The sequence below is a fragment of the Tachypleus tridentatus genome, chromosome 6 (assembly GCF_004210375.1).
Source record: "Tachypleus tridentatus isolate NWPU-2018 chromosome 6, ASM421037v1, whole genome shotgun sequence".
Classification (NCBI taxonomy): Eukaryota; Metazoa; Arthropoda; class Merostomata; order Xiphosura; family Limulidae; genus Tachypleus; species Tachypleus tridentatus.
Window position 1 is genome coordinate 148,153,480 of NC_134830.1, and position 10,717 is coordinate 148,164,196.

Sequence of the window (10,717 nt, forward strand, 5' to 3'; positions counted from 1 at the left end):
TAAATGAATCTAAATAAGTATACAAATTCGAATGAATTGTACACAAGCCAGTGGAACACATTTCTCTTTATGCGTGTATTTTACACATATTTTTCTCTACGTTACATAGTTTTCTCTATGCACAGTTCCAAATATCCATACCTATTTGATAGTCACGCTGTAAAATAAAACTCTACATACTCGTCAAGCTTCTCGTTCGAAATATCGCGGAATTTCATAACTCAAAACTCGTCAGTTCAAATCCTCGTATCCATCAAATGGTTCTTACGATGGGTTCTTATTCTGTACAAATTTTCTTAAAGTTTGTAAAACTGTAACAATGTGATATTTTGTGTGTGTGTGTTAGTACATCAGGGTATACAACCAGTGTTTCTTTTCGTTCACTGAGTGAATACGACCACATGCGCGCCACGTCACCGTTAGTTTGTTTGGAGGGTAGTGATACTAGGCCTAACCTAAGAGATCATTCTTATTTTCACTTGCGTCGCTTGATTTACAGTGTCGGATGTAAAACAGAGTCTTTAGCAAATTATGGTCCATTACTATATTACATTGAATGGACCTGTTACATCACAGCTTCATAAGGACATTTAAGTATTTCGATATCTTTGGCGAAAAATATTACAAAAGGTAAAGTGACGATCGATGGTTCAAATAGAGAGAATATGGTATTTAAGCGAAAACCTAATTTTCTCTTAATTTGGTAATAAATGATCCAATATAACATTATAAGCATACAGGCTCGAATTGGCTCTCTGGAGGAGCTCAGAAATTCAATGCTGGCGATTGGCGTTAGATTTTATACAATACCACATAATATTTCTTGCACATTAAGATTTCGTTGCATCGTATTAGCAACAGTAAATCTTCTAGCGTGTACTGTCGGTGCTAGAATGATTCTGACTGGCTGCCTTGCTTCTAGTCAGTAGTCAAAATTAGAGACAGCGGAAGGCGTAAACACAAAACAAATACATAAGCATATTCATCATTATAACTTCACATTGTAGAAATACCATATGAAGTAAGTGTTTATTGTTCTCTTCAAATATATATATATACACATATACTGTAATGTAAATATCACTGAATATAAAACATTGTTTAAGAAGTGTGTTTTGTTTACAAGAACAAAAAATTGGCAAATTCATCGTCGGGAAAGACAAATTTCGAATACTTGAGTGTTTAGAAATGATTAATTACATAACAGAATATGGTCAAGGTCACTTCCTTTACTCCCGTATAGTTGATAAAATTATGACTACAATTCCCATTTTTTAATAGCAAGCTTTAGTAAAATGTAGGAGTTTGCTATATTTAAAATCAGATAATTTGCATAAGATTGGTCTGTGAATTGACGACGTCACTGTGATTCATTTTCCGAGAAATCCAAGTGAAAAATAATGTTCATGTAAGGAGTTAAAATACTTTTGTCACCCGTACAACTTGCATAACATCCAAATGCACATTCACATTTTTTTTCTCAGTATTTCTATATAGAGTCTCTGATATTTCGTTTTCTCATTTAGTACCTGTCACTAAATCAGCAACGGAAGGTGAAATGTTTGTTTCTACTTTTCGCGCAAAGCTAAAGCATGTCTATCTATGTTAGCCGTCCCTTATTTAGCAGTTTAGAACTAGAGGAGAAACAGCTAGTCATCACCACCCACCGCCAAATCTTTGGCTAATCTTTAACCAACGATGAATAGGATAAAGAGCCACTTTATAACTCCACCACGACTGAAAAGGCGAGTATTTTGGGTGTGACGGAGATTCCATCCCGCGACCATGAGATTGCAAGTCGAGACCCCTAAATACCTGGCCTATGACACCATATACAAAATATCATGTTCAATGGCACTTCCTAAAACTCGTGGCCTCTCTTTCCCGAATGAACGAATAGAGGTAATCTAAACACCGTGATGTGATTTCGTTTAATTCTGTTTCTGTTTATAATTTATTTTTATATATACCTATAACGAATGTCAACAAATCAATTGACATTGGGCTTTACACTGATAAGTCGAAGGTGCTACAAACGCGAAAACAAAAAGTCACGGTGTTATATCATCCTGAGAACAATAAACATTAAGTGTCAAGTTAATCATGTTACATTTGCATGTTATGTTGTGTACCAAACATTATTATAAGCCTACTTGTTCAGTGGAATGTCATTTTGTAAGAACTTTCAAGGAACTGTTTTCACAGGTGCCACTTGAAATAATTTCATACGTTCATCACAACTAACGAAGAAATCTCAAGAATATGGTTTCAAATTAATGTACATTATCCTAACTGTTAAAAATAAATAATCGAGGGGGTGTAGCTCAGTGGTAGAGCATTCGACTGCAGATCGAGAGGTCCCTGGTTCAATCCCGGCGCCCCCTATGTGTAACTTTTGTTGTTTACCAACATCGTAAACAGTGACGGAAGATTTTAACATAATCTTACGTTGGAGGAGAAGGAAAGACCTTCCACAATTTTTTCGGGGATTAGTTGAACGCTTGACTGGAATTTGTGATTCAAAGTTCGACAATTGGAACTTGTTATCGTTCTCAACTACAAATAAGTAAACCTGTAGTCACTGGAAATTAAACAGTTTAAATGAATCTAAATAATTATACAAATTCGAATGAATTGTACACAAGCCAGTGGAACACATTTCTCTTTATGCGTGTATTTTACACATATTTTTCTCTACGTTACATAGTTTTCTCTATGCACAGTTCCAAATATCCATACCTATTTGATAGTCACGCTGTAAAATAAAACTCTACATACTCGTCAAGCTTCTCGTTCGAAATATCGCGGAATTTCATAACTCAAAACTCGTCAGTTCAAATCCTCGTATCCATCAAATGGTTCTTACGATGGGTTCTTATTCTGTACAAATTTTCTTAAAGTTTGTAAAACTGTAACAATGTGATATTTTGTGTGTGTGTGTTAGTACATCAGGGTATACAACCAGTGTTTCTTTTCGTTCACTGAGTGAATACGACCACATGCGCGCCACGTCACCGTTAGTTTGTTTGGAGGGTAGTGATACTAGGCCTAACCTAAGAGATCATTCTTATTTTCACTTGCGTCGCTTGATTTACAGTGTCGGATGTAAAACAGAGTCTTTAGCAAATTATGGTCCATTACTATATTACATTGAATGGACCTGTTACATCACAGCTTCATAAGGACATTTAAGTATTTCGATATCTTTGGCGAAAAATATTACAAAAGGTAAAGTGACGATCGATGGTTCAAATAGAGAGAATATGGTATTGAAGCGAAAACTTACTTTTCTCTTAATTTGGTAATAAATGATCCAATATAACATTATAAGCATACAGGCTCGAATTGGCTCTCTGGAGGAGCTCAGAAATTCAATGCTGGCGATTGGCGTTAGATTTTATACAATACCACATAATATTTCTTGCACATTAAGATTTCGTTGCATCGTATTAGCAACAGTAAATCTTCTAGCGTGTACTGTCGGTGCTAGAATGATTCTGACTGGCTGCCTTGCTTCTAGTCAGTAGTCAAAATTAGAGACAGCGGAAGGCGTAAACACAAAACAAATACATAAGCATATTCATCATTATAACTTCACATTGTAGAAATACCATATGAAGTAAGTGTTTATTGTTCTCTTCAAATATATATATATACACATATACTGTAATGTAAATATCACTGAATATAAAACATTGTTTAAGAAGTGTGTTTTGTTTACAAGAACAAAAAATTGGTCAAAGTCAAAATTAAGGACAGCGGAAGGCGTAAACACAAAACAAATACATAAGCATATTCATCATTATAACTTCATCGTCGGAAGTGTTTATTGTTCAAATTTCGAATACTTGAGTGTTTAGAAGTGATTAATTACATAACAGAATATGGTCAAGGTCACTTTCTTTACTCCCGTATAGTTGATAAAATTATGACTACAATTCCCATTTTTTATGACTACAATTCCCATAGCAAGCTTTAGTAAAATGTAGGAGTTTGCTATATTTAAAAATCAGATAATTTGCATAAGATTGGTCTGTGAATTGACGACGTCACTGTGATTCATTTTCCGAGAAATCCAAGTGAAAAATAATGTTCATGTAAGGAGTTAAAATACTTTTGTCACCCGTACAACTTGCATAACATCCAAATGCACATTCACATTTTTTTTTCTCAGTATTTCTATATAGAGTCTCTGATATTTCGTTTTCTCATTTAGTACCTGTCACTAAATCAGCAACGGAAGGTGAAATGTTTGTTTCTACTTTTCGCGCAAAGCTAAAGCATGTCTATCTATGTTAGCCGTCCCTTATTTAGCAGTTTAGAACTAGAGGAGAAACAGCTAGTCATCACCACCCACCGCCAAATCTTTGGCTAATCTTTAACCAACGATGAATAGGATAAAGAGCCACTTTATAACTCCACCACGACTGAAAAGGCGAGTATTTTGGGTGTGACGGAGATTCCATCCCGCGACCATGAGATTGCAAGTCGAGACCCCTAAATACCTGGCCTATGACACCATATACAAAATATCATGTTCAATGGCACTTCCTAAAACTCGTGGCCTCTCTTTCCCGAATGAACGAATAGAGGTAATCTAAACACTGTGATGTGATTTCGTTTAATTCAGTTTCTGTTTATAATTTATTTTTATATATACCTATAACGAATGTCAACAAATCAATTGACATTGGGCTTTACACTGATAAGTCGAAGGTGCTACAAACGCGAAAACAAAAAGTCACAGTGTTATATCATCCTGAGAACAATAAACATTAAGTGTCAAGTTAATCATGTTACATTTGCATGTTATGTTGTGTACCAAACATTATTATAAGCCTACTTGTTCAGTGGAATGTCATTTTGTAAGAACTTTCAAGGAACTGTTTTCACAGGTGCCACTTGAAATAATTTCATACGTTCATCACAACTAACGAAGAAATCTCAAGAATATGGTTTCAAATTAATGTACATTATCCTAACTGTTAAAAATAAATAATCGAGGGGGTGTAGCTCAGTGGTAGAGCATTCGACTGCAGATCGAGAGGTCCCTGGTTCAATCCCGGGCGCCCCCTATGTGTAACCTTTTGTTGTTTACCAACATCGTAAACAGTGACGGAAGATTTTAACATAATCTTACGTTGGAGGAGAAGGAAAGACCTTCCACAATTTTTTCGGGGATTAGTTGAACGCTTGACTGGAATTTGTGATTCAAAGTTCGACAATTGGAACTTGTTATCGTTCTCAACTACAAATAAGTAAACCTGTAGTCACTGGAAATTAAACAGTTTAAATGAATCTAAATAATTATACAAATTCGAATGAATTGTACACAAGCCAGTGGAACACATTTCTCTTTATGCGTGTATTTTACACATATTTTTCTCTACGTTACATAGTTTTCTCTATGCACAGTTCCAAATATCCATACCTATTTGATAGTCACGCTGTAAAATAAAACTCTACATACTCGTCAAGCTTCTCGTTCGAAATATCGCGGAATTTCATAACTCAAAACTCGTCAGTTCAAATCCTCGTATCCATCAAATGGTTCTTACGATGGGTTCTTATTCTGTACAAATTTTCTTAAAGTTTGTAAAACTGTAACAATGTGATATTTTGTGTGTGTGTGTTAGTACATCAGGGTATACAACCAGTGTTTCTTTTCGTTCACTGAGTGAATACGACCACATGCGCGCCACGTCACCGTTAGTTTGTTTGGAGGGTAGTGATACTAGGCCTAACCTAAGAGATCATTCTTATTTTCACTTGCGTCGCTTGATTTACAGTGTCGGATGTAAAACAGAGTCTTTAGCAAATTATGGTCCATTACTATATTACATTGAATGGACCTGTTACATCACAGCTTCATAAGGACATTTAAGTATTTCGATATCTTTGGCGAAAAATATTACAAAAGGTAAAGTGACGATCGATGGTTCAAATAGAGAGAATATGGTATTTAAGCGAAAACCTAATTTTCTCTTAATTTGGTAATAAATGATCCAATATAACATTATAAGCATACAGGCTCGAATTGGCTCTCTGGAGGAGCTCAGAAATTCAATGCTGGCGATTGGCGTTAGATTTTATACAATACCACATAATATTTCTTGCACATTAAGATTTCGTTGCATCGTATTAGCAACAGTAAATCTTCTAGCGTGTACTGTCGGTGCTAGAATGATTCTGACTGGCTGCCTTGCTTCTAGTCAGTAGTCAAAAATTAGAGACAGCGGAAGGCGTAAACACAAAACAAATACATAAGCATATTCATCATTATAACTTCACATTGTAGAAATACCATATGAAGTAAGTGTTTATTGTTCTCTTCAAATATATATATATACACATATACTGTAATGTAAATATCACTGAATATAAAACATTGTTTAAGAAGTGTGTTTTGTTTACAAGAACAAAAAATTGCTTCTAGTCAGTAGTCAAAAATTAAGGACAGCGGAAGGCGTAAACACAAAACAAATACATATGCATATTCATCATTATAACTTCACATTGTAGAAATACCATCGTCGGTAAATATCACTGAATATAAAACATTGTTTAAAGACAAATTTTCATCGAATACTTGAGTGTTTAGAAATGATTAATTACATAACAGAATATGGTCAAGGTCACTTCCTTTACTCCCGTATAGTTGATAAAATTATGACTACAATTCCCATTTTTTAATAGCAAGCTTTAGTAAAACGTAGGAGTTTGCTATATTTAAAAATCAGATAATTTGCATAAGATTGGTCTGTGAATTGACGACGTCACTGTGATTCATTTTCCGAGAAATCCAAGTGAAAAATAATGTTCATGTAAGGAGTTAAAATACTTTTGTCACCCGTACAACTTGCATAACATCCAAATGCACATTCACATTTTTTTTTCTCAGTATTTCTATATAGAGTCTCTGATATTTCGTTTTCTCATTTAGTACCTGTCACTAAATCAGCAACGGAAGGTGAAATGTTTGTTTCTACTTTTCGCGCAAATCTAAAGCATGTCTATCTATGTTAGCCGTCCCTTATTTAGCAGTTTAGAATTAGTGGAGAAACAGCTAGTCATCACCACCCACCGCCAAATCTTTGGCTAATCTTTAACCAACGATGAATAGGATAAAGAGCCACTTTATAACTCCACCACGACTGAAAAGGCGAGTATTTTGGGTGTGACGGAGATTCCATCCCGCGACCATGAGATTGCAAGTCGAGACCCCTAAATACCTGGCCTATGACACCATATACAAAATATCATGTTCAATGGCACTTCCTAAAAACTCGTGGCCTCTCTTTCCCGAATGAACGAATAGAGGTAATCTAAACACTGTGATGTGATTTCGTTTAATTCAGTTTCTGTTTATAATTTATTTTTATATATACCTATAACGAATGTCAACAAATCAATTGACATTGGGCTTTACACTGATAAGTCGAAGGTGCTACAAACGCGAAAACAAAAAGTCACAGTATTATATCATCCTGAGAACAATAAACATTAAGTGTCAAGTTAATCATGTTACATTTGCATGTTATGTTGTGTACCAAACATTATTATAAGCCTACTTGTTCAGTGGAATGTCATTTTTGTAAGAACTTTCAAGGAACTGTTTTCACAGGTGCCACTTGAAATAATTTCATACGTTCATCACTACTAACGAAGAAATCTCAAGAATATGGTTTCAAATTAATGTACATTATCCTAACTGTTAAAAATAAATAATCGAGGGGGTGTAGCTCAGTGGTAGAGCATTCGACTGCAGATCGAGAGGTCCCTGGTTCAATCCCGGGCGCCCCCTATGTGTAACCTTTTGTTGTTTACCAACATCGTAAACAGTGACGGAAGATTTCAACATAATCTTACGTTGGAGGAGAAGGAAAGACCTTCCACAATTTTTTCGGGGATTAATTGAACGCTTGACTGGAATTTGTGATTCAAAGTTCGACAATTGGAACTTGTTATCGTTCTCAACTACAAATAAGTAAACCTGTAGTCACTGGAAATTAAACAGTTTAAATGAATCTAAATAAGTATACAAATTCGAATGAATTGTACACAAGCCAGTGGAACACATTTCTCTTTATGCGTGTATTTTACACATATTTTTCTCTACGTTACATAGTTTTCTCTATGCACAGTTCCAAATATCCATACCTATTTGATAGTCACGCTGTAAAATAAAACTCTACATACTCGTCAAGCTTCTCGTTCGAAATATCGCGGAATTTCATAACTCAAAACTCGTCAGTTCAAATCCTCGTATCCATCAAATGGTTCTTACGATGGGTTCTTATTCTGTACAAATTTTCTTAAAGTTTGTAAAACTCTAACAATGTGATATTTTGTGTGTGTGTGTTAGTACATCAGGGTATACAACCAGTGTTTCTTTTCGTTCACTGAGTGAATACGACCACATGCGCGCCACGTCACCGTTAGTTTGTTTGGAGGGTAGTGATACTAGGCCTAACCTAAGAGAGCATTCTTATTTTCACTTACGTCGCTTGATTTACAGTGTCGGATGTAAAACAACGTCTTTAGCAAATTATGGTCCATTACTATATTAAAGTGAATGGACCTGTTACATCACAGCTTCATAAAACATTTAAGTATTTCGATATCTTTGGCGAAAAATATTACAAAAGGTAAAGTGACGATCGATCGTTCAAATAGAGAGAATATGGTATTTAAGGGAAAACCTACTTTTCTCTTAATTTGGTAATAAATGATCCAATATAACATTATAAGCATACAGGCTCGAAATGGCCCTCTGGAGGAGCTCAAAAATTCAATGCTAGCGATTGGCGTTAGATTTTATACAATACCACATAATATTTCTTGCACATTAAGATTTCGTTGCATCGTATTAGCAACAGTAAATCTTCTAGCGTGTACTGTCGGTGCTAGAATGATTCTGACTGGCTGCCTTGCTTCTAGTCAGTAGTCAAAAAATTAGAGACAGCGGAAGGCGTAAACACAAAACAAATACATAAGCATATTCATCATTATAACTTCACATTGTAGAAATACCATATGAAGTAAGTGTTTATTGTTCTCTTCAAATATATATATATACACATATACTGTAATGTAAATATCACTGAATATAAAACATTGTTTAAGAAGTGTGTTTTGTTTACAAGAACAAAAAATTGGCAAATTCATCGTCGGGAAAGACGAATTTCGAATACTTGAGTGTTTAGAAATGATTAATTACATAACAGAATATGGTCAAGGTCACTTCCTTTACTCCCGTATAGTTGATAAAATTATGACTACAATTCCCATTTTTTAATAGCAAGCTTTAGTAAAACGTAGGAGTTTGCTATATTTAAAAATCAGATAATTTGCATAAGATTGGTCTGTGAATTGACGACGTCACTGTGATTCATTTTCCGAGAAATCCAAGTGAAAAATAATGTTCATGTAAGGAGTTAAAATACTTTTGTCACCCGTACAACTTGCATAACATCCAAATGCACATTCACATTTTTTTTTCTCAGTATTTCTATATAGAGTCTCTGATATTTCGTTTTCTCATTTAGTACCTGTCACTAAATCAGCAACGGAAGGTGAAATGTTTGTTTCTACTTTTCGCGCAAATCTAAAGCATGTCTATCTATGTTAGCCGTCCCTTATTTAGCAGTTTAGAATTAGTGGAGAAACAGCTAGTCATCACCACCCACCGCCAAATCTTTGGCTAATCTTTAACCAACGATGAATAGGATAAAGAGCCACTTTATAACTCCACCACGACTGAAAAGGCGAGTATTTTGGGTGTGACGGAGATTCCATCCCGCGACCATGAGATTGCAAGTCGAGACCCCTAAATACCTGGCCTATGACACCATATACAAAATATCATGTTCAATGGCACTTCCTAAAAACTCGTGGCCTCTCTTTCCCGAATGAACGAATAGAGGTAATCTAAACACTGTGATGTGATTTCGTTTAATTCAGTTTCTGTTTATAATTTATTTTTATATATACCTATAACGAATGTCAACAAATCAATTGACATTGGGCTTTACACTGATAAGTCGAAGGTGCTACAAACGCGAAAACAAAAAGTCACAGTATTATATCATCCTGAGAACAATAAACATTAAGTGTCAAGTTAATCATGTTACATTTGCATGTTATGTTGTGTACCAAACATTATTATAAGCCTACTTGTTCAGTGGAATGTCATTTTGTAAGAACTTTCAAGGAACTGTTTTCACAGGTGCCACTTGAAATAATTTCATACGTTCATCACTACTAACGAAGAAATCTCAAGAATATGGTTTCAAATTAATGTACATTATCCTAACTGTTAAAAAAATAAATAATCGAGGGGTGTAGCTCAGTGGTAGAGCATTCGACTGCAGATCGAGAGGTCCCTGGTTCAATCCTGGCGCCCCTATGTGTACCTTTTGTTGTTTACCAACATCGTAAACAGTAACGGAAGATTTTAGCATAATCTTACGTTGGAGGAGAAGGAAAGACCTTCCACAATTTTTCGGGGATTAATTGAACGCTTGACTGGAATTTGTGATTCAAAGTTCGACAATTGGAACTTGTTATCGTTCTCAACTACAAATAAGTAAACCTGTAGTCACTGGAAATTAAACAGTTTAAATGAGTCTAAATAATTATACAAATTCGAATGAATTGTACACAAGCCAGTGGAACACATTTCTCTTTATGCGTGTATTTTACACATATTTTTCTC

At 35.0% G+C, this 10,717-nt stretch overlaps 4 non-coding genes across 4 annotated transcripts; all 4 read left to right on the plus strand.

Moving 5' to 3' along the window:
- The first annotated feature begins 2,313 nt into the window (after positions 1 to 2,313).
- Positions 2,314 to 2,384, plus strand: TRNAC-GCA (transfer RNA cysteine (anticodon GCA)). The gene has a single exon. It is a non-coding gene; the product is annotated as a tRNA-Cys (tRNA).
- A 2,619-nt stretch (positions 2,385 to 5,003) lies between these two features.
- On the plus strand, positions 5,004 to 5,075 carry TRNAC-GCA (transfer RNA cysteine (anticodon GCA)). The gene has a single exon. It is a non-coding gene; the product is annotated as a tRNA-Cys (tRNA).
- Positions 5,076 to 7,732: 2,657 nt separating this feature from the next.
- TRNAC-GCA (transfer RNA cysteine (anticodon GCA)) lies at positions 7,733 to 7,804 on the plus strand. Its single transcript has one exon. It is a non-coding gene; the product is annotated as a tRNA-Cys (tRNA).
- A 2,533-nt stretch (positions 7,805 to 10,337) lies between these two features.
- TRNAC-GCA (transfer RNA cysteine (anticodon GCA)) lies at positions 10,338 to 10,408 on the plus strand. Its single transcript has one exon. It is a non-coding gene; the product is annotated as a tRNA-Cys (tRNA).
- Positions 10,409 to 10,717: the final 309 nt, after the last annotated feature.